The sequence below is a fragment of the Rana temporaria genome, chromosome 5 (genome assembly GCF_905171775.1).
Source record: "Rana temporaria chromosome 5, aRanTem1.1, whole genome shotgun sequence".
NCBI classification, from domain to species: domain Eukaryota; kingdom Metazoa; phylum Chordata; class Amphibia; order Anura; family Ranidae; genus Rana; species Rana temporaria.
In genome coordinates, this window is record NC_053493.1 from 99,862,968 (window position 1) to 99,886,485 (window position 23,518).

Consider the following 23,518-nt stretch of genomic DNA (forward strand, 5'->3'; position numbering starts at 1 on the left):
GCGATTTCTGTTCAAAAATGGCATACGGTTGCCACACGGCATAGTGTGAACTGATACACCAATCAGTGACTGCAGATGCTGATTTCCCAGCATGTCCCTTGGCAGGGGCGGACTGACAACTCGTGGGGCCCCCCGGGCAATAGGAGATTATGGGCCCCCCCGGGCAATAGGAGATTATGGGGCCCCCCCCCCCGGGCAATAGGAGATTATGGGGCCCCCCGGGCAATAGGAGATTATGGGGGCCCCCTGGGCAATAGGAGATTATGGGGGCCCCCTGGGCAATAGGAGATTATGGGGGCCCCCTGGGCAATAGGAGATTATGGGGGCCCCCTGGGCAATAGGAGATTATGGGGGCCCCCCCCCCGGGCAATAGGAGATTATGGGCCCCCCCGGGCAATAGGAGATTATGGGCCCCTCCCCCCCAATAGGAGATTATAGGACCACAGGCAATAGGAGATTATGGGGCCACACAGTATACAAACACACCCATACAGTATGCATACACAGCATACACACACACACACTGAAAAGGTACTGGAGTGGCGGGGCAGCTATAATCTTGGGTTTTTTAGACCAAAAATATGTCAGTAAGGGACATTTCAGGGACAGATGTAAAAAAATCTTAATGCCCTGTCTTAATGACAGGGCACACCTGGGCACTGCCCAGGGGCCCCAGCTGCATAGGGGGCCCCTGCACTTTCCACAAAGCAGCTGGTCCTTGAGCCCACGCTGCCCCGAAATTTGGGGCACCATGATGGCACTGAGAGTGATAGATGCACAGGGAAGGCAGTCTGCCGCCTACCTACTTGATGTCTGTTTACCTGCACTGTCATCATTCTAGGGGCCCCAGAGCATTACTTTGCCCAGGGGCCCATGATGCTATTAAGACGGCCCTGCACCCAGCATAAGACAGGGAGGGTGTTACTGGTCAGATCACAGGGGAAAGTAAAGGGAAAATAGAAATCGAATGCAGCCACACAGATTGCAAAGCTGCAATACAGGATTATGTTGTTGTGTGCTTTGCTACACTTTTTTAGTTTGCAATGAGAGTGTATTGTCTCCTATCCTCTGATAGGATCAGGCAGAGATGGGGGGACATCCTCCTGTACTGTGACTACAGTGTAATCTTACAGGAAGTGACAGTCTCCCGGAAGTGGCATATTACTGTATGGGGACACACAGTAAGCAGCACAGCTCACCCTATCCCAGCACACCATGTTGTCACCACTTACCTGCAGCCTGTCAGGGACAATGAGCGGGGAGCACAGAGGAAGGAGGAAGCCGGGCAGAGCTAGCACTTCCCTAAATCTCCTCACCGCCAGTCATATGATGAGCTGCACGTGAAGCCTGCTCAGCACTGTGCGGCCTGGCTTGTAATAAGTGAAACGTCCACTAGGTGGTGCTGCAGAGCTATGATCTATCTGGCACAGCTAGCTGGCAAGGCTCAGTGCCTGGGCTGAGAGGTACAGTGCAGGGACATGTGCTGCCATAGCTGTGGGCACACAAGCATTTATTTAGTCATAAAGATCTGTCACAAGGACAATATGTATTATGAGTAATCCAGTTAACCCTTCTGCTATCAGTTTTGTATATTCCATACAGCTGTTTATAAAGAAAAATCATTTTAGACCTGAAGATTATGTAAAACCCCCAAAATAGGGCGACCACATTTCCAAACTGCCATTCAGGGACACAACTCATGAGCGGCTGGTGACAAAATACTTGTCCTTGTCTGTGATTCTGAACTGTGCATGCGCAGTCTGAAGCCAGCCGATTAGTGAACGGCTGGGCTCGGGCTCTACTTGTGTGGTGGGGTGTGTGAATTGAAACCACATCCCACTGCCTAATCTGAGGCTGAGCCCAGCAGCTCACTAAACGACTGGCTTCAGACTGCGCATGCACAGTTCAGAATCACAGACAATTTTTTTCCCCAAAATGTTTTACTGACGGCCATTTGTGAGTTGTCTCTCTGTCCCTCATTCTCCTCATTTGTCCCTCATTTTGGTCTGATCTATACAGATGTATATAAAATGCACTTTTTATCTATCAAAAAGTGTTTCCCAGTGCTAAACCTAAATAAAGATAGGAATGGGAATAGAATAGGGAAGGAAGGAAGGAAAAGCAGCAGCAGAAAAAAGGAAAGAGGGGAGAAAGTTGGGATACAAGGGGATAGCACTCACATAGGCCACATCTGTGTATATAGTAAAGGGGAAACAATAACTACAGGTAGATATTGATGGTCAGACTTTGAGGCCAAGGAAGTATATTTAAAAAATAAAGTTTAATATCACATTGAATTACAAACAAATATACATGATAATAAAAAAATACAAAAATGACCACTGTATACAAAATCCTTAGAAGTCGCCGACGCACGTTTCGCCGTGGGGCTTCTTCAGGACGATAACAAGGATTTCATAGAGTAACGTATAACAGAGAACAAGTAGTTATATGACAAATGGTCTCTCAATGGATGCATCCATAGGGCATAAATAGCAACCGATATCACAAGATCGATAGGGAGCTAGTCCACAATTTTAGAAAAGGATCTCGTAGTGAAAAACACAGTTCATAAGCTTGAGATAGGCGCAACGGATATAGTCACACGTCGTCTGTGCTAAAATGAACGGTCCTGTGGCATACTGGGACAGCCAACACCTCACAGACAGCAAGAAAGAATAAAATTCCGCATCTGATAGGTCCCCAAAATATTGGTTACTATGCTCAGCAACAGTGTTGCATCCTACAAAGGTAGTGTTGTATAGCTGTCGGGGGGTGAGATATGTGTCTCAGGGTGTACAAGCATGTACCACGCATGCTTGTACACCCTGGGCACATATCTCACCCCCCGACAGCTATACGCTATAAATGGTTACTAGACGCCAAGCGGGGCGGCCCTAGCAACCAGTCCAGGAAATGCAGTGGCTGCACTGGCTGACAGGCTGTGTCCTCCATTTCATTCCGAGATCCTGTATTGTCCCGCAATGAAACTGTCCGAGACCAGGGACAGACATAGGCACCCTAAGCGGCTGCACAGCGGCGCGGTAAGGGCCCGTCCTGCTGGGGCCCCTGGCCAGCTCGGGGCCCCAAGCAGTTGCTTGCTTTGCCTGTCTTGTTTCGACGGGCCTGCTCCCAGTACAGACACCCCCCACACTCAGTACAGACACCCCCTATCAGTATGACTCCCAGCGGTGTGTGTGTCCCACGAGTGCGGGCACCTTCTCCTCTGTGGGTGTGAACAGAGAGGAGGGCCGCCGCCGGGTGTACCATGATGGCCGCGGTTTCCGGAGCTAGGCCGAAGCCGCGGCCTTTCCTAATGCTATGGCCACGGTGGCAATCTGTGGATCACATAGTGTGCCGATCAGAAGGGGGGTGACATGTTCGGATCAACGGTGATCTGTTGCACCACCAGTGTCTATCAGATCCCAAATCTCTCCTCTGGCCTCCAAAGCATCTGTTCACACTGAGATCAATATGATCAGATTCCGGGAACAGCTTGTTTATATGGGACCAAAACCACAAAATTCTTGTTGCTTCAGATTTGTGACGTCACACAGTGGGGGGGAGGGTTACGTGTCTCTCTCACTGTGTCCTGGGGAAACTGATTCTGTGGGTCGCATCTTTTCTGGGTTCCCTGATTGGACAAGAGAGCTTAGTAGTGGTGGTGGAAGGGACCCTCTTCTACCGCCTGTAAAAGTGATCCAGTGGTTATATAGCCGCTGGCATCACATTTACCCAATAGGGCAGGGTTTGAAAAATTTGCTTGGAATCTAGGAGCCAGCTAAAAAAGTTAGGAGCCAGAAAACGCGCCCTGTCCCGCTGAGCTCGCGCGCAGAAGCGAACGCATTTGTGAGTAGCTCCCGCATATGTAAACGGTATTCAAAACACACATGTGAGGTATCGCCGCGATTGGTAGAGCGAGAGCAATAATTCTAGCCCTGGACCTCCTCTGTAACTCAAAACATGCAACCTGTAGAATTTTTTAAACATCGCCTATGGAGATTTTAAAGGGTAAAAGTTTGTCGCCATTCCACGAGCGGAAGGCAATTTTGAAGCGTGAGATCAATTTACTTGGCGTAACATTATCTTTCACAATATAAAAAAAAATTGGGTTGACTTTACTGTTGTCTAATTTTTTAATTAAAAAAAGTGTATTTTTTCCCCCATAAAAGTGCACTTGTAAGACTGCTGCACAAGTACGATGTGACAGAAAGTATTGCAACGACTGCCATTTTATTCTCAAGGACAGGGGTGTCAAACTCAATTTCATCATGGGCCGCATCAGCATTATGATTGTTTTCAAAAGGGCCGGTTGTATCTGTAAGATTAGATGTCCAGCGCATCCCCTTCCCTTACATTAGATGTCAAGAGCCACCCCACCATCAGAAGTAGAGTCCCTTCTGCCTTACATCACAGTGCACCCCCCTTCCCTTATGCTGCCGCTTGGAAGAAGCTGGATGCATTGCTTGAAAGGGGGAGGAGGACCAGAAGAGGGCTGGAGCTCTTCTGCAGCTGCAGGAGAGGTACAAGGGCCACATGAAATGGCCTGGATTCGGCCCGCAGGCCTTGTGTTTGACACCTATGCTCTAGGGTGTTAGAATAAAATATATATACCGTTTCCAGCGGACATTTCTGCTCCCGATTTTGATCTGATGGGCTGTACACACCATCAGATCAAAATCCCAGCGGAAAACATACGTGGTGCCGCGCCGTCGCCGCGACGATGACGTGGCGACGTTCGTGACCCTGGAAGGTAAATACTTCCACGCATGCTTCGAATCACTTCGACGCATGCGAGGGATGGGGATCGCTTGGACTTATCCGGTGAGTCTGTACAGACGACCGGATCAGTCCAACGGACAGGTTTCCAGCGGATAGATTTCTTAGCATGCTAAGAAATTTTTATCCGCTTGAAAACCGTCGGCTGGAGAAATCTCCGCCGAAAAATGTCCGCTAGGCCGTACACACGACCGGATTTGTCTGCTGGAACTGATCCGCGAATAAATCCCAACGGACAGATCCGGTCGTGTGTACGAGGCCTAAGGGAAATACCCAGAGCCAAGCCCAAGGGCAGAAAAGAACTTGGGGTTCAAGGTCTAAACAGACCCCCAAAACTTCCCTATGAAGGGATGCCCCCGCTCGGCCAAGTGGGGAGAAATCTGCTGCATTTTGCAAACGCCTGGCGGAACGAGGTTCAGGACAAGTGGGTCATCGCTACAGTGTCCTCAGGCTACAAGCTAGAGTTCAGAGAACTTCCGCCACCCCGTTTTCTGAGATCAAGAATTGCCAAAGATCCAGAAAAAAGAAGGCCTTTACTGTTGGCCTTGGAACACCTGTTGTTCCAAGGGGTAATCTTGGAGTTAGCCCCAGAGGATCAGGGGTCAGGATTCTATTCAAACCTATTTACGGTTCCAAAACCAAACAGGGATGTAAGACCTATCCTAGATCTAAAAAGTCTGAAACAGTTTCTGAACATTCGCTCCTTCCGCATGGAATCTGTCCGTTAAGTTGTTTCCACCCTTCAGGGAGGAGAATTCCTGGCATCAAAAGACATCAGAGATGCTTATCTACATGTGCCAATATTTCCCGCTCACCAAAGGTTTCTAAGGTTTGCGGTGGATCAGCGCCACTTTCAGTTTGTGGCCCATCCTTTCGGGCTGGCTACAGCACCTTGAGTGTTCACAAACAAAGCAGCTACCAATGCGGCCTCTTCCCTCGGATCAATGGCATCAGTCACTCCTTCCCTAGCCCCATCATGTCCTCCTGAGGAGTCCCCCGAACTGTTTGATCACAGTGTTGGGTACATGCTGCACAAGGATGCGCAGCGTTTTGAAGGCTCCGATGATGGTACCCAGCTAGAGGAAGGTAGTAAAGTGAGCCCAAAGAGAGGGGTTGCCCAAGAAGGACAGCAATCTGGCAGTCATGTTCCCCCAGCTGCAGCATACTGCCTGGTTTGCTCCAGTGATGAGGAGGGAGGGGGATGATGCTGTCACTGACTCCACGTGGGTACCTGATAGGAGAGAGGAGGAGGCACATCTCCAACGAGGCAGGGTGCCCTCCAGGGGCCAGCTTAAGGGCAGCACACCGACTGCATCACACCACAGAGCTCCGCATGTGCAGAGCAATGCTGTCTCTCCGTTATTCCAAAAGTTCTTTGGTGTGGGCCTTTTTTGAAACAAGTGCATCAGATCGCACCGCTGCTATTTGCAACATATGTCTCAAGCGTATCTCGCGTGGCCAAAACATAATTTGCTTGGGCACCACATGGGCACCAAATGCGTTGACAAGCGTACCTAAAATATCCACACCAAAGAACAAAGCGGACCCCTCCTTGCTCCTCATCAGCTGGGATCTCCAACCCCACTATACCTTCAGTCCTCTCTGAAACCTGCACTGAGAGGAATGAAGGTGTCGAATTAGGTGTGTCACAGCCAAGTACTTGCGGGCAATCTACTATCGGTACACCAACGTCAGATTGTACCAGGCAAATGTCCGTGCCCGAGCTGCTGCAGAATCACCCAGTCCTCTGCCATGTTGTCACGCAGGCCTCAGCAAATGCCGTCACCCAGTCCTCTGCCAGCTAAAAAAGTTAGGAGCCAGTCTTTCGGCTGCATGCTCCTCTATTCCCCCTTCCATGCTCCTCTATTCCCCCTCCCTCCGATGCTGCTCTGGTCCCCATGTTCCTCTATTCCCCCCATGCTGCTCTGGTCCCCATGTTCCTCTATTCCCCCCATGCTGCTCTGGTCCCTGTGTTCCTCTATTTCCCCCATGCTGCTCTGGTCCCCGTACTCCTCTATTCCCCCCATGCTGCTCTGGTCCCTGTGCTCCTCTATCCCCCCCATGCTGCTCTTGTCCCTGTGCTCCTCTATCCCCCCATGTTGCTCTGGTCCCCGTACTCCTCTATTCCCCCCATGCTGCTCTGGTCCCCGTGCTCCTCTATCCCCCCCACGCTGCTCTTGTCCCTGTGCTCCTCTATTCCCCCCATGCTGCTCTGGCCCCCGTGCTCCTCTATTCCCCCCATGCTGCTCTGGTCCCCGTGCTCCTCTATTCCCCCCATGCTGCTCTGGTCCCTGTGCTCCTCTACCCTCCCCCCATGCTGCTCTGGTCCCCGTGCTCCTCTACCCCCCCCATGCTGCTCTGGTCCCCGTACTCCTCTATTCCCCCCATGCTGCTCTGGTCCCTGTGCTCCTCTATTCTCCCCATGCTGCTCAGGTCCCCATGCTTCTCTACCCCCCCCCATGCTCCTCTATTCCTACCCATGCTGCACTGGTCCCCGTACTCCTCTATTCCCCCCATGCTGCTCTGGTCCCCGTACTCCTCTATTCCCCCCATGCTGCTCTGGTCCCCGTACTCCTCTATTCCCCCATGCTGCTCTGGTCCCCGTGCTCCTCTATTCCCCCCATGCTGCTCAGGTCCCCATGCCCCTCTATCCCCCCCCCCCCATGCTGCTCAGGTCTCCATGCTCCTCTATCCCCCCCCCCCATGCTGCTCAGGTCCCCATGCTCCTCTATTCCCCCCATGCTGCTCAGGTCCTCATGCTCTTCTACCCCCCCCCCATGCTCCTCTATCCCCCCCCCCCCCCATGCTGCTCAGGTCCCCATGCTCCTCTATTCCCCCCATGCCGCTCAGGTCCCCATGCTTCTCTACCCCCCCCCCCATGCTCCTCTATTCCCCCCCATGCTGCTCTGGTCCCCGTACTCCTCTATTCCCCCCCATGCTGCTCTGGTCCCAATACTCCTCTATTCCCCCCCATGCTGCTCTGGTCCCAATACTCCTCTATTCCCACCATTCTGCTCAGGTCCCCATGCTCCTCTATCCCCCCCCCATGCTGCTCTGGTCCCCATGCTCTACCCCCCCCCCCATGCTGCTCTGGTCCCCCATGCTCCTCTATTTACCCCATGCTGCTCTGTCCCTCATGCGCCTCTTGCACTGTTTCTTCATTTCTACTTCCTTTTCTTCTTTCATTTTACATACTCTTTCTTTCCCCCTTGCTCTCTTTCCCTTTTTCTCTACTTGATGTCAAAATATTTTGATGTTTATTTTTGTACTTAAGTTACCATATTCAAAAAAAAAATCCCCTTTTCTATGTTTGTACCCCTAATTGCTTGTTTTTTGTTTTGTTTTGTTTTTTTATAATCTTGGAAAAAAAGTAAATAAAAAATATATTTAACCTTTTTTTTTTTTTAATCCAACAAAAAAGTTTTTATTGATGAAAAGGTGGTATACAACTTATGACATCCATACATTGTACAGCAAAACCAGGAGTACATCTCTCAAAAACCAAACAAAACACGGCATTACGATCACCGGGTTATCTTCCCTCCCACCACAATACACAGTTCCCCATACTATGACACTCATCCCGCATTTAATCCCAACAATCTGTCCATGACCAGATCCACCGGTGAAAGCCTGGGTGTATCCAGCCACGGAGCCCAAAGATTCTCATATTTCCGGGTACTCCCCCTGTGTTGATAAATAAGCTTCTCCATACGTAACATGTCACCTATCTTAGCAGTCCATTCCCTTGAGGTCAGAGGATTCTCAGATTTCCAGTGGAGCATAATCAACTTCCTGGCCTGGAACAGTACCCTTTGCACAGCCTCCCTTGCGTACACCTCCTCCACATACTCCTCCAGCACGCCCAATAAACAGACTCTGGGGTCCACAGGTATGGATACCCCAAACACAGAATTAACAGTGCTCACTACCTCAGCCCAGTATTTGTGCAGTTTGCATCTAGTGCATGATATTTAACCTTAAAAATACTATGAGCTTTGTCATACCTAACCTCTTCCCTCCCAGCCACCCGCATTCCTTAAAAAGGGTCTGTGCTTCTGAGGGGGACAGGAGGGTTCAGCAATCATCTGACCATTGTGATTGGCTGTCACATTGGTCACATGATCAGGAGCAGGTCCCATTAGCTACCAATCATTAGAATGGACCAAGAGCTGTGAGAACACAGGAAATGCGCCTGTTGACACAAATGTGTGGCGTGTTGGCTTGGGAGCGCACCCCTCATCCCCTGCACATGTTTAAAATGGATGGCAACAGGATAAATTAAGTAAAAAAAAACACTTCAATGAGGTTCCGCCCTGCCTAAATACAGTAAAAAAAAAAGGTAAATAATATTCTAGGAGTCTGTATTCCCCTTTAATAAAGATTAAAGACATTGCAGACTCTACTATGCCTACAGTGGTGTGAAGGTGCCCTCACTGAGCAACAGGGACAGAGGACACTGAGGCATCATGAATGTCTCATCAAGAAATCAATCCGACTCGTACAAGAAGAGAGAGAGTGCTGAAGGGGAGCTGATGTACTGTCCCGGCACATACACCCTGACCAACCCCCCTTCCCCCGGCACATACACCCTGACCAACCCCCCTTCCCCCGGCACATACACCCTGACCAACCCCACTTCCCCCTGCACATACACCCTGACCAACCCCACTTCCCCCAGCACGTCCAACCTGACCAACACCGCTTCACCCCCGGCACATACACCCTGAACGACACCGCTTCCCCCCAGCACATACACCCTGACCAACACCGATTCCCCCAGGACATACACCTGACTGATCCCCCTGACTGACACCGCTTCCCCCTGGCACATACACCCTGAACGACACCGCTTCCCCCTGCACATACACCCTGACCGACACTGCTTCCCCCAGGACATACACATTGACTGACACCGCTTCCCCCTGGCACATACACCCTGACCAATACTTCTCACCATCCCCGGCACATACAACCAGGCCATCACTAACCCCCATCCAGGACACATAAACCCTGACCAACACCACTTTCCCCCGTCACATACACCCTGACCAACACCGCTTTCCCCAGCACATACAACCTGACCAACACTGCTTCACCCGGCACATACACCCTGAACGACACCGCTTCCCCCCAGCACATACACCCTGACCAACACCGATTCCCCCAGGACATACACCCTGACTGACACCGCTTCCCCCAGGACATACACCCTGACTGACACCGCTTCCCCCTGGCACATACACCCTGAACGACACCGCTTCCCCCCAGCACATACACCCTGACCGACACCGCTTCCCCCAGGACATACACCCTGACTGACACCGCTTCCCCCTGGCACATACACCCTGACCGACACCGCTTCCCCCAGGACATACACCCTGACTGACACCGCTTCCCCCTGGCACATACACCCTGACCAATACTTCTCACCATCCCCGGCACATACAACCATGCCATCACTAACCCCCATCCAGGACACATACACCCTGACCAACACCACTTCCCCCATCACATACACCCTGACCAACACCGCTTCCCCCTGCACATACACCCTGACCAACACCGCTTCCCCCCAGCACATACACCCTGACTAACATCGCTTCCCCCTGCACATACACCCTGACCAACACTGCTTCCCCTCCCCAGCACATACACTCTGACTGACACTGCTTTCCCCGGCACATACACTCTGACCAACACCGCTTTCCCCCAGCACATACACCCTGACCGACACCGCTTCTCCTTCCCGGCACATACACCCTGACCGACACTGCTTCCCCCTACACATACACCCTGACTGACACCGCTTCCCCCGGCACATACACCCTGCCTGGCACATACACCCTGACCAGGCACATACACCCTGGTTGCATGCATCTACATGGGGTCAAGCCTCATTTAAATACAACACGCCCACGACCTGCCTACTTTGAAATACGCGCGCTTACGCCGGCCCATTTACGCTACGCTGCCGTAACTTAGGACGCAAGTGCTTTGTGAATACAGCACTTGCCTCTCTAAGTTGCGGCGGCGTAGCGTAAATAAGATACGCTACGCCCGCACAAACGTAAAGCCGCTCTCTACGTAAATCTAGGCCATAGTTTCTGAAAGCTGACTCACTAGAGAATAAAATAGCGGCAGTTCCATTTTTTTTTATGCCACAGCACAATGGTTTATAAAAGATAACATTTCAGTAATATAAATACACTATAGTGAATTTTAGGGAACACAAATGCAATATATTACCTGATTTTTTTGGTAAGATGAGGTAAGATGAGGTTATGTGGAGTAATTAGATACCCAGCATGTCAAGCCCTAAAATAGTGGGTGCCAGTGAAAATTAAAAAAGTTTACTTAAAAAAATGGTAATGCACCATTTCCATACCGGACCTATTCTGGAACTCCTCTCCTACATGTAAAAATCATCATTTTCTTTGCTAGAAAATTACTCATAACCCCCAAACATTATATATTTTTTTTTAGCAGACACCCTAGGGAATAAAATGGTGGTCGTTATCTTGCACGGTATTTGCGCAACAAATTTATATATTCCCAAAATTGTCTGAGACCCAAAAGACCGACTCTAGGAAGGGCAATTACCTGTATCATTGCATTAGTCTAAATATGGATGAATATACCGTAGTAATAAGGCTGATTTCCCTGAGGCAACTAATGCCTTCAAATGACCATGAAGTGACCGAAAATTATTACGCCGTATTTATGGCTATCATCGCACCACTTTATTCCATTGTGGTTAGAAAGAACAGGAGCTAAATTGTTTAAAACCACTTTTATTAAATCCGAACTAGACAATCCATAAGCAATCATAAAACAGCTTTTAAAAACTCATTAGTAATTAAACATGAAGTGGCATCAGCAATGTTAAGCAGAGCGCTGTTTCTCCAAGGACACAATGAAGTAAAACATCTCTACATCATCACATCGCCTCATCATCTCCTTATCTGATACAGATCTTTTAGGGTGCTTTCACATTGAATGCAGTTGGATACATTTTGAACTGAAATTCAACTGCATAGACAGCCCAAAAGGGTAATCCTATGGGCAGTGCCGATCCTGACCTCCCTGGGGCCCTAAGATAAGCAAAATGATATGTCACATTAAAGTTGAGAAGCTGGGGGGGGGGGGGGGGGGCTGTCGACAGTGACATGTCACATTAAAGATTAAAGTTGAGAAGCGCGGGGGGGGGGGTGATCTGCTGTCATAAATTACATCTTACATTACTGGACAGGGTCATCAATAACAGAGTACCACCAGTTCCCTTTTATGGGGCCTGGGCCAGCAGGGTGAATTGGATGTGGATACAGAGAATGATAAGCGTGGCAGGGGGCAATTGCTGGAACCAACCCCCTGTATTGCTCTCTCTGCATTAGCTAAAAGATATCTTCTTCTCTCCTTCCCACCAGCTTTCAGCTGCTGCAGCCATACAGAGGATTGGTTCCAGTAATTGGCTCCCACAGCACTGATAAACCCTCCCTGTGCACCATACATTTCCCCCCTGCTGCCCATGCCCTCCTGTGTGACCTCCCACCCCCACAGTGCTCCCGACTTCCCTCCTCCCTATTTCGGCAGGCAGCTGCAAGCACACAATAGGATCCCGCAGGATGGAGAGTGGGAGAAGGGTCCAGTAGATAGATCCTATTTACCAACCCCTTCCTTTCCTGAATGAACACAATGGGTGATTGGGACTGATCACTAACTGTGTTTTATTTATAACTGAAGCATAATAAACTATGTACCCAGTGTACCCAACTTCTGATGGCTCCTTCTAGAAGGATAATGCACTGTGTCTCAAAGCTCAAATCATCTCAAACTGGTTTCTTAACCATGGCAATGAGTTCACTGTACTCCAATGGTCTCCATAGTCACCAGATCTCAATTCAATAGAGCACAATTGGGATGTGGTGGAATGGGAGATTTGCATCATGGATGTGCAGCCGACAAATCTGCAACAATTGCGTAATGCTATCACGCCAAAATCTCTGGGGAATGTTTCCAAAACCTTGTTGAATCTATGCCATGAAGAATTAAAGGAGAATTCTAGCCTGAGCTTGTCATGAACATGTGTGACCAGAACCGTGTGAACTGGGACAGAGGAAACCAAACGTATATAAAGTGAATAATAATTACGTTCATTAAAGATAAGTGAAATAAATGTATAACACCTCCAATACTAAACAGTGAACAACCAACCAGACAGTGACCTACAAATAACTATATACAATAGAAGGGGAGTACCGGAATCATAAACGTAGCCAGGCCAGGGTCATACACAGGAGAACAGCAGATGGGACAAGGAACAGGGCAGGACAGGGAGAAGGTGGACGGGATCAGGCTGCAGGGCAGGGATGCAGGGTAACAGGAGGGATGGGATGAGGTTCAGGTACACAGGTAACAGTAACAGGATCAGGATCACAAGATAACAGGTTCAGGTCAGAGCGCAAGGAAGGTACCAGGACAAGTGTGTGAATGCTTGCCGGGTATTAATAAACACACCTGCAATCAGGCTCAGGTGACACCTGATCACAGGGGATAATGTTGGCTTCATACTGCCAGGCGACACCCGCTGGTGGACATTGGTACTGCGGCCCAAGGATCTACTGTAACAGTGCCACCAGCAGGTGAAACCTTTCATGACAGCTCCAGACTGTTGGGAGACACCCGCTGGTGGACACCAGTACTGCGATCCACAGAACCAACAGGTGAAACCTTTCTTGACAGAGCTCATATGGCTGGGCTTCTTGTAAGGGTCACAGGAGTGCAATTCATTTTGCACTCCTGTGACCCGTTTTTAGCAGAGAGTGGTCTGAAAACCGCTGTCTGCTGACGTCACCAGGTTCAGTCCAGACACCGCGTCATCCCAACTTCGGAAGTCTGGATCTGCCAGCTGCCTGGACTGATGGCAGCCTCAGGCCCTGTACACACGGTCGGACGAAACCAATGAGACTGGCCCGTCGGACCGTTTTCATCGGTTCACCTCTGAAGTGGCCGTATAGCCTGATATGTGTACACACCATCAGTCCAAAATCCGATCGGGTCAGAACGCGTGACGTCAAGCACACGACGTGCTGAATAAAACGAAGTTCAACGCTTCCAAGCATACGTCGACTTGATTCTGAGCATGCGCGGGTTTTGAACCGATGCTTTTCTGTACTAACCATCGGTTTGGTCCGATGGGGCAGCGGTCCATCGGTTCGGTTTTGAAGCATGTTTAGAAATTTTGGACCGAAGGAAACCAGACCGATAGCCTATACACACGGTCGGTTTGGTCCGATGAAAATGAACTTCGGTTCATTCTCATCGGACCAAACCGACCATGTGTATGGGGCCTAAGTCTCTCAGCGAACCGCTGAGATAGCCGCCCCCTGCTCCTCCACAGCTCAGTGCTCCAGTGAGCATGGAGGAGCAGCGCAGGAGAGAACCGAGCCATCGACGATGTTCGGTGGTTCGGTTCTCAGTGCAGAGACTCCAGGGCACAGATGCAGCATCTACCTAGGTAAGTATGATTAGGGAAAAAAATATATACTTCTCTTTTAAGGCAATTCTGAAGGCGAAGGGGGTCCAACCCGGTACTAGCAAGGTGTACCTAATAAAATGGCCAGTAAATGTAAGTGTCTGCCTTGAGTTCCATATAATCCTAAGAGCCAGCTACCTAAACTGCTCTCTGAATTCCCAGTTATAATCAGCCCAGAGGTGCTTCTCACTTTAATAGCATCTGGCCATTCTGAGAGCTTTGTTTATGTAAGTGTAGTTTTTGCCTGTAAGGTAATATTTAACACTGTACTAATACAGTACATCGACGTTTCATTTTCTGCAGCAGCAGGGAACATTATAAAGATGCTGCAGGAGATTTTCTGGTCAGATCTGTAGCTGATTCAATGGGAATTAAGGACACAGTTTATAATCAAATATCCCATTTTCATTATATAGCGTACAATAGACCAATAGACTTCCAACCGTAAACCATTGCTTGTGTTATGAGTACATCTATCAGGATGGATGTGGCAACCCCGAGGTCTAACTCTCATCTCCCAGCAGATAGGAGTTAGTGACATATGCTTTAAAAAGATGTCATTGGACCGTTCTTGATGTATTATTATGGTGGGAAGAACCGTCTATATGTTTCTTTCCTCTCTAGAGACTTTGGAAAAAAATGTAGTTGCCATAGGAGTGCCCACAAAGGGCAGAGTGGCTCAAATTGCTGCCAGTTAATCCTTGACCCAGTGGAATACAGTGATTTGCAGCTGCGGCGTAAAGGAAGCCTTGGAAAAAGCTTCCAAATTTTCTCTATTCTTTGCAGTCCTGAAACCCTCGTCCCCTTTTCTCAATCAGCAGTTATACGCTTTAGCAGCATGTCCCTCCATATAAAGAGCACTTCATTAACAGCTCCAGAATAGGAAAAAGATGCAATTTAACGTACAGCAAACAGGGACGCAGCCTGTAATTGTAATGAGGCCGATAATAGTAATTAAAAGTGGAGAAAGGGAACTTTGATAGAAATTCAGTATGTGTTCTGCTTAAGAATGAGCCCAGGCTTAATTAAAATATGTTCTTTTTCAGGGAGAATATAAGTTGTGTAATTAAAAATCACAGTATTAAAAAGGGAAACCCAGTGAGTGATAAGACAAATTAATTCACTGCTTGGATTCCAAGGGGGAGCTTTCCAAATGCAATTTTAGAACTACTAATTCACTTTATATGTACATTGTTTGCCCTTGCATTATCCGTATTATCAAGGTTACGTTACGTGACTACAAAATGTGTCTGTTCATTTAACAGTAGAAAAGTAAACAGTTGCAGTACTCTTCTGACATTAAACCACAGTTTTGTAACCTTATAGAATTTCACTGCCTAATTCTAGAATTTTAACGTTTAAGCTTAACCACTTAAGACCCGGACCATTATGTAGGTTAACCACTTAAGGACCGGACCAATATGCTGCTAAATGACCCAAGGGATTTTTACAATTCGGCACTGCGTCGCTTTAACAGACAATTGCGCGGTCGTGCGACGTGGCTCCCAAACAAAATTGGCGTCCTTTTTTCCCCACAAATAGAGCTTTCTTTTGGTGGTATTTGATCACCTCTGCGGTTTTTATTTTTTGCGCTATAAACAAAAATAGAGCGACAATTTTGAAAAAAATTCAATATTTTTTACTTTTTGCTATAATAAATATCCCCCAAAAACTTATATAACATTTTTTTTCCTCAGTTTAGTCCGATACGTATTGTTCTACCTATTTTTGGTAAAAAAATCGCAATAAGCGTTTATCGATTGGTTTGCGCAAAATTTATAGCGTTTACAAAATAGGGGATAGTTTTATTTTTTTGAATTTTTTTTTACTACTAATGGCGGTGATCAGCGATTTTTTTCGTGACTGCGACATTATGTCGGACACTTCGGACAATTTTGACACATTTTTGGGACCATTGTCATTTTCACAGCAAAATATGCATTTACATTGCATTGTTTATTGTGAAAATGACAGTTGCAGTTTGGGAGTTAACCACAGGGGGCGCTGTAGGAGTTAGGGTTCACCTAGTGTGTGTTTACAACTGTAGGGGGGTGTGGCTGTAGGTCTGATGTCATCGATCGAGTCTCCCTATAAAAGGGATCACTCGATCGATGCAGCCGCCACAGTGAAGCACGGGGAAGCCGTGTTTACATACGGCTCTCCCCGTTCCTCAGCTCCGGGGAGCGATCGCGAGGGGGCGGCTAGAAACGAATAGCCGCGCCCTCGTCCCGGATCGCTCCTGAAGCCACGGGAACCGCTGCATATACGGGGGGGGGTCCCGATCGGACCCCCGACCCACATCTAGGCAGGGACGTACAGGTAAGCCAATGTGCCTGTCCGTGACATTCTGCCGACGTAAATGTACATGCGGCAGTCCGGAAGTGGTTAAGGACCTGGCCCTTTTTTGCGATTCGCCACTGCGTCGATTTAACTGGCTCCCAAACAAAATTGGCGTCCTTTTTTCCCCACAAATACAGCTTTCTTTTGGTGGTATTTTATCACCTCTGCGGTTTGAATTTTTTGCGCTATAAACAAAAATAGAGCAATAGTTTTGAAAAAAAATCAATATATTTTACTTTTTGCTATAATAAATATACCCCAAAAATATATAAAAAAAATTGTTTTTCCTCAGTTTAGGCCGATATGTATTCTTCTACATATTTTTGGTAAAAAAAATCGCAATAAGCGTTTATTGATTGGTTTGCGCAAAAGTTATAGCGTTTACAAAATAGGGGATAGTTTTATGCCATTTTTATAAATATTGTTTTTTACTTGTAATGGCGGCGATCAGCGTTTTTTTTCATGACTGCGACATTATGGCAGACACATCGGACACTTTTGACATATTTTTGGGACCATTGTCATTTTCACAGTGAAAAGTGCTATAAAAATGCACTGATTACTGTGAAAATGACAATGGCAGTGAAGGGGTTAACACTAGGGGGCGCTAAGGGGTTAAGTGTGCCCTAAGGGAGTAATTATTACTGTAGGGGGGCGTGGCTGGACCTGTGATGTCACTGATCATTGTTCCCTATAACAGGGAACAGATGATCAGTGACAAGCCACAGAGAAGAAGGGGGAAGGTTTGTTTACACTCACCTCTCCCCGTTCTTCAGCTCCTGTGACCCGATCGCTGGACACCGGCGGCGATCGGGTCCCACGGGCGTGGTCACGGAACTTCGGACCGGGTCACGAGCGCGCCGGCGGCACGCACGCGACCCACGGCTGGGCACTTAAAGAGCAATGTACCTGTACGTGCTTGTGCCCTGTGCTTGTGCCATTTTGCTGACGTATATGGGCGTTAGGCAGTCCTCAAGTGGGTAAAGCGGACCTTCATTAATTTTTTTCAGGTTTCCTTCTATTAAATCTTCTGCCCTTGTTTTTTTAACTTTGGATAGTGTAGTACTACCCCCGTAGGAGCTGCTGGTTAGATTTGGGTTTTGCACGTTACCTTTAAGTTCGTTGTCAGGGAAAAAAAGTCTTTAGAAATTGTCCACACAAGATGTAAAACCTTCAACTGTTCGGTTTTATTTTTTCTGCATAAAACTTGTGAAGAAAGTGGAGGGTAGAAGGAGAGAAGGGGAAGGTTCAGGTACGCGGTACAAAATGCACAAAAAGTATCTAAGTTTCAGTATTCAGCACTCTCTCCTGAGTGGGTATTGCTCACCCAGATAGACCCCTCTCACATGGCCTAAAGCGCCATCACTTTACACAGCGCTTTACATGTACATTCAGTCCCTACCCCAAGGAGCTGACAATCTTAAGTCCCTAACTCACATTCATATACTAGGGCCAATTTAGACAGAAGTCAATTAACCTACCAGCATGTCTTTTGAGTGTGGAAGGAAACCAGAGTACCCAAAGTAAACCTACGAAGGCACAGGGAGAACATGCAATTTCCAAGCAGGGTCGTGGTTGGGATTTGAACCAGTGACCCTTTTCACTGCTAGGCTAGTGCTAGTGCTACCCACTACACCACTGTGCCGCCCGTTAGTGTATATAAAATAATATGAAAAATGGTTGGAGTGAAGCCTCAGAATGGCAAATACAGTATGTCTTTAGTACAAATTATGTGAACAGACTACAGTTCCTCTTCAATATTTTTTTTGGTAAAGCAATGAGTATACATTTGTATTACCATATTTTATTGTTGTGCATATATGCCTAAAGTGAACAAACTGTGGTATTGTGTAATTTTTTTTTTCATTTAGTATGATAATGGCTAAAATAAATGTTTACAATATTCAATATTTTTTCATATAATATAAATATTTTGAATTTTTATCTTCCAGCAGGTGGAGCCCTTTGGCTTCTTTTCAAAATTTCCAAGCTATTCTTAGCTGCTTTGTTAAAAAAAATAAAACAAATATAGATGAGCTAACTTCACTCATAAAATCATATGTGAACAAAAAAATATTTTTTTTTCATTTTTCTTGCACATGATTTTCGCCTTACCATTTCTCATTCACTGAGCATCTGTAAATGAACATGCTCTGATGCTTTAGTAAATCACCCATATGGCATCTAAAATGGAATAGCTTATCCTGTGCTCTCTCAATAGAGAAACCTCTGAGAAACTTTGTTATGCTCATAACCTATATTAAATGTTCAATAACATATTAACAAACAAAAACAAAATCATTATAATTCTCCTTTTAACCGCTTGCCGACCATCGCACGACGATATACGTCGACAGAACATGGCACTGGCAGGCAGATGGACGTATATATACGTCCCCTTTAAGAAGCAGCATTGTGGACGCGCGCCCGCCACGAGCTCCATGAGTCTGACCGATGTCTGTGGGGATACCTGCGATCGTCTCACAGTGAGGAAGAACAGGGAAATGCCGATGTAAACAAGCATTTTCCCCAGTCTTCCTAGTGACAGGACACTGATCACAGCTTCCTGTAATCAGAAGATGGTGATCAGTGTCGTGTCACACACAGCCCATCCCCCCCTACGGTTAGAAGCAACTCCTAGGACACGCTTAACCCCTTTCAGTGCCACCTAGTGGTTAACCCCTTTACTGCCAGTGTTTTTTCACAGTAATCAGTGCATTTTTATATCACTGATCGCTGTAAAAATGACAGTGGTCCCAAAAATGTGTCAACGGTGTCCGATGTGTCCGCCATAAAGTCGCAGTCATAACAAAAATCGCAGATTGAGCCATTACTAGTAAAAAAAATTATAATAAAAATGACATAAAACGACCCCTATTTTGTATATGGTATAACTTTTGCGCAAACCAATCAATATAAGCTTATTGTGATTTTTTTTTACCAAAAACATGTAGAAGAATACATATCGGCCTACACTGTGGAAAATTTTAGTTTTTTAATAGATTTTTTGGGGATATTTATTATAGCAAAAAGTTAAAAATATTGAATTTTTTTGTTTATAGCGCAAAAAACAAAAACGCAGAGGTGATCAAATACCACCAAAAGAAAGCTCTACATGTGGGAAAAAAAGGATGTAAATTTTGTTTGGGAGCCACGTTGCATGACTGTGCAATTGTCAGTTAAAGCGATGCAGTGCCGAATCGCAAAAAGTGCTCTGGTCTTTGGCCAGCGAAATGATCCGGGACTTAAGTGATTAAAGTAATAAGATAATTAGTCCACATGGTGGTGTAGCTACATCAGTATGGGATGGAGACAGCAGATCTGTAGACTATGGAAAGTGAGTAAAGAGTATTACTTAGGGGAGACTGTATGATCAATGTGGGTACAGTAGTCCACACTGGTTGAGATCAGGGTGTGAAATGTTTTTTCCAGGAAAAATGTGGTCAAACTCATAAGTATATTTATTCTAAAATCTAAATTTGCATATGCTAGCCTTTGTGAGGGTAAATGCAGACAGTTCCATTAATTATACCCTAGTAAGAGTAGAAGAGAAACAAACATAGTAATGTATACTTTAAAGAAAATAATGGAACCTTTGAAAGACAGTTTATTATTTATTATCATTTTGCATATAGCCTGGCAAGGTCATCATATTGTAACTCATATATACTCGAGTATAAGCCGACCCGAATATAAGCCGAGGCATCTAATTTTACCACAAAAAAATGGGAAAACTTATTTAAGTATAAGCCTAGGGTGTCCATCTGCATGCCTCACTGTTCCCGTGCCTCACTGTGCCCATGCCTCACTGTGCCCATGCCTCACTGTGCCTCACTGTTCCCATGCCTCACTGTGCCCATGCCTCACTGTGCCTCACTGTGTCCATGACTAGACTTACTTTTAACATGGGAGTATATAGAAGGGGTGCCCGGCTTTTAAAAATCAATGCTCCCAGGCCATAGGTCCCCCGGACAACAAACTTTGCACGCTTGTATAGGAAGAGTGGGGCTATATGTGACCTAGTACTGGGTCCCCAAAGTCTGGGAGATCAGGAGCAAAAAGGTGACTCAAGTATAAGCTGAGGGGGGCATTTTTCAGCACCAAAATGTGCTGAAAAACTCGGCTTATACTCGAGTATATACAGTATTTATGCATTCTTCTTCCTCTGTGCTGCGTTAGCCTTCACTTCTACCACTCTGTCTGCTCTGCGCCATGTATACAAAATATGCCTTGTGAAGTGTAGTCTGTTTTTCAGCTACCTTTCATTCAGTATCGACCATGACTAAATGACTGAACAATAGGTTGCCGTGAAGAATTAATTTAAACTAATATATTGTAGCATTCAACAATCTAGACTGGTGTTAGGAATAAAAGTTGAATTTGCAGGTATGATTTGATTGCTCCCAAGCCATAGGAGTGGCACACCAGCCACTGTAAGCTTTGTAGTACAGCAGGCAAGGGGGCAGAGAAAATAATGGCACTGGTTCATCGATAGGGGGATCTAGCAATCAGGACCAGTGGACCAGTGTCCAGCCTGAGGACACCTACTGACAGATGACCAAAGCAGCTGAGAGCCTCCTATCAATGGCCCGGATTCAAGTAGCAATTGCGCCTGTGTAACCATAGGTTACACAGCGCAATTGCTTACTTGCCCCGGCGTTACGAATGCTCCTGATTCAGGAACATCGTAACGCCGACTGCAGCCTAAAATCTGCGTGGCATGAGGCTCTTATGCCACGCATATCTAGGCTGCATTCTTGCGATGACCGCTAGGGGGCGTTCCCATTGTGGTCAGCGTATAGTATGCAAATTGCATACTAACACCGATTCACAATGTTGCCTGAGCCCTGCGTACGCAATTTACCTCGTTTCCGTACGGCGTGTTTAGCGTAAGGCTGCCCCTTTTAATAGCAGGGGCAGCCAATGCTAAAGTATACCCGTCGTTCCCGCGTCGCGACGTTTGAATTTTACGTAATTTGCGTAAGTGATTCGTGAATGGCGCTGGACGCCATTCACGTTCACTTTGAAGCAAATGACGTCCTTGCGACGTCATTTGCCGCAATGAACGTCGGGAAAGTTTCCCGACGGAGCATGCGCTCTACGCTCGGCGCGGGAGCGCGCCTAATTTAAATGATTCCCGCCCCCTACGGGATCATTTACATTAGGCGCCCTTACGCAGGGCAAGTTTACACAGCGCACACGCAATTTACGGAGCTACTGCTCCGTGAATCGCGGGTAGCGCAGTAAATTTGCGGGGGCGCAGGGCAAAAACGCTGCCCTGTGCCTCCGTAAATAAGGGGCAAATCTACCTGAATCCGGGCCATTGTTTTTAGGTATGCACCTTTATTTCAGGATATCTGCTGCTGCTTTGATCCCAAACTGTTGCTTATATCACAGTAAAGTGCAAATGAAAAGCTTGCACAGGGGCCGAGACAACACTAATAAATGTAAGCATTACTGGATCTATGTGTATTTAAAATAAAATAGGATTTTATGCTATGGCATTCCTTTTTGCTTTTCCCATAGCCTGCCTGAATATGTGAGAGGAAGGAGAAGGAGATATTAAAGGGACCAGCCCTGAGCCATTGAAGGAGTGGTTGATGATGTCATCCGCACGCGGCCCAAGCATGCTGGCAGTAAAAAAGCATTGTATCTAGGTTACTGGGAGACAGCACTAGTAAATGTAAGCATTACTGGATCTATGTGTATTTAAAATAATAAAATAAATAAAATAAAATAATAAGCCTCTCATTGGCCTTCATCAGTATATCTACTGAGAGGCCGACACGCGTTTAGAGAGGAGGAGCCAAATTTGTCATGTCAGGCAAAGCACCGTGAGTCTAGATCTGTGCTGAATGAGCTGGTGATTTGATACATGCTGTTTTTATTGTTATTTCTTGTAAGTGTAACTTTTTAGGGGGGCTTTTTTAATAAATTTAAAAGCAGAGAACACTATGGTACTTGTGTTTTTTGTTTCATGTCCTTAACCCCGGGATAAGTGGAATTGATTATTAAAAAGCGAATGGAGGAAGGTGGTGTTTACAGACGTTTATACTAACACTTTAACTTTATTGGAATTCCAGTGTTAGTCTGTAGGGATCAATATTGAGTTGGCCCACCCTTTGCAGCTATAACAGCTTCAATTCTTCTGGGAAGGATTTCCACAAAGGTTTATGAGTGTGTCTATGGGAATAGCTATGACTAAGCACCAAGGAGGGTGTGAAACCTGTCCTGTATTTGTACCCCTATTGCTGTATGGATTGTCGTTTTTCTATCATGGATCAATAAAGGTAAATTTTATGGTGGAGTGTGGCCATCCAGACTTTTCACTATGTGTCTATGGGAATGTTGGACCATTCTTCCAGAAGCACATTTGTGAGGTCAGGCACATGTTGGACGAGAAGGCCTGGCTCATAGTCTCCACTCTAATTCATCCCAAAGGTGTTCAATCGGGTTGAGGTCAGGACTCTGTGTTGGCCAGTCAATTTCCTCCACCCCAAACTCGCTCTTCCATGTCTTTATGGAACTTGCTTTGTGCACTGGTCCAAATCATTTGGTGGAGGGGAGATTATGGTGTGGAGTTGTATTTTAGGAGTTGGGCTTGGCCCATTAGTTCCAGTGAAGGGAACTCTTAAGGCATCAGCATACCAAGGCATTTTGGACTAATTTCATGCTCCCAACTTTGTGGGAACAGTTTGGGGATGGCCCCTTCCTGTTCAAACATGACTGCACACCAGTGCACAAAGTGGAGGATTGTGACTGGCCTGCAAAGAGTCCTGACCTCAACCCGACAGAACACCTTTGGGATGAATTAGAGTGGAGTCTGCGAGCCAGGCCTTCTCATCCACATCAGTGTCTGACCTC

The 23,518-nt window shown here is 46.9% G+C and overlaps 1 protein-coding gene across 1 annotated transcript in view; it reads right to left on the reverse strand.

The window, feature by feature from the left end:
* CPVL (carboxypeptidase vitellogenic like) overlaps positions 1-1,369 on the reverse strand; it is a 132,890-nt gene extending 131,521 nt beyond the window's left edge. Inside the window, exon 1 of the mRNA XM_040352930.1 lies at positions 1,233-1,369. The gene's annotated coding sequence lies outside the window, so the exon portion shown is untranslated. The remainder of the gene's footprint in view (positions 1-1,232) is intronic.
* Positions 1,370-23,518: the final 22,149 nt, after the last annotated feature.